Genomic DNA, 1,630 nt, shown 5'->3' with positions numbered 1-1,630 from the left:
GCTGGATAGGAGCTGCCCCCTGGCAGAGCCTGTGGGAGCCATACTGAGCAGGCCTCAGCTGCCACTCTTTGCACGTGTCATGGCCAGCAGGGCCTTTCCCACTCGGGCAATGAACGTGAAGCTGAGCCTCCTGAAAAATACTGTAATACACATGGTGCGGCACACTGTGTGTAAACACCTCTGTGTGCGCTCACTCAGGGCCTGACCCCACAAGATCCTGGGTCCTCAGCTACCATAGGAGCTGTGGTTGCTCAGCACCTTGTGGGTCTGGATCCCTATAAAGCTGGCTAAACAGTGCCAAGGAACTAATTTGTCTCCTGCTTCCCACTCTATTCTCCCAGATCAACTTGTTCAGGTTAGAAGGACTAGCTGGGTCCAGCGGGATTTTTTATTCCCTCCCATGCTCGCTATTTATTTACACTATGTACTGTATACTATGCACACTCGTGCCCATGCCCTGAGACATAGGCTTCAGCATGGCCTGATCCAAAGCCCAGTGAAGCCAATGGGAGTTTTTCCATAGATGTCCATGAGCTCTGGATCAGGCCTCTTGTTGGGGAACAGGAGGTGTCAAGTGCCCTAAACTTCTATTGGCTTCAATGGGGCTTAATGGCTCTCAGCACCTTGCAGGATCGGCTATCCAGGAGTACTGAGCATCAACAGCTCCCAGGACCCGCGGGTGCTCAGCACGCTGAAAACCAGTTCCTGGAGATCAGCACTTTTTAAGCTTTTCCATATGGAGACCCCCACTCCCACTTAGCAACATGGGAAGGACAGGGTCGTTGTGATTTCCTCACAGTTGTTTGCAACCCCTTTGAGGATCCTGAACCCCCAGACTTAGAACCTCTGCTTTCCAGCTTTGGCCTGTTTTCTCTGAGACCCTTTCTGTCGCTGCAACCCTGCTAAACCACTACTGCATGTTATCTCGTTGGTATGGTTACAAAGGATAAGTAGAGAGTCTCTAGCTTTATTGTCTATTGACCAGCAACTTAAACTGAGTTATAAAAAAAAGCATGAATATTACATGGGGGAAATATAAAACAGCTCAGAAGACAAAGGCCTGGCCATTCTGCCTGGTCACTCCCTCCCTCTGGACAGTACGTCTTCCAGGGAGCGGGTACAGACAACTGGCAATACACACTTAAGTAACTAAAAATATTGCTTCAAGCAATGTGCTCAGTATTTTCCTTTTTGTTAACAGTCAACTTCTCAGGAACTGAAGAGTAAAACGAGCAATAATTTAGAGTTTTATCCTTTAGAGCGTTCTGTAATAATTTAGGTTCTCTTTCCCCCTTCCACCACCCCAGGGGCAAAAATGCCCCTCCACCACACTCTTTGCCTGTGTTAGCATCGAGAATTATTTCATTATGCTGCTGCATTGGGGATTCCCAGTTTCACCTGCCCTTATTTGTTTTTTCACCTCATCACCTTTTAACCGCTTACTGGGAGGCTTTTGGTATGTGGAGCAAAGCCTCCTGATGGTGTAACAGGCCCTGTGGGACACTGGGAAATTCCAGAACTGTTAACTGTCTGGCTGCCGGGCTCAGTATGTGCCCAGAGTGACAACAAACTCCATAAAGGCCAACAAAGGGAATAAGTCACTCAGCTTATACTGTCTTCCTGCAGTGAA

The sequence above is a fragment of the Lepidochelys kempii genome, chromosome 6 (assembly GCF_965140265.1).
Source record: "Lepidochelys kempii isolate rLepKem1 chromosome 6, rLepKem1.hap2, whole genome shotgun sequence".
In the NCBI taxonomy this organism is placed as follows: Eukaryota; Metazoa; Chordata; order Testudines; family Cheloniidae; genus Lepidochelys; species Lepidochelys kempii.
The sequence above is the reverse complement of the archived record's forward strand: the minus strand, read 5'-3'. Positions refer to the sequence as shown.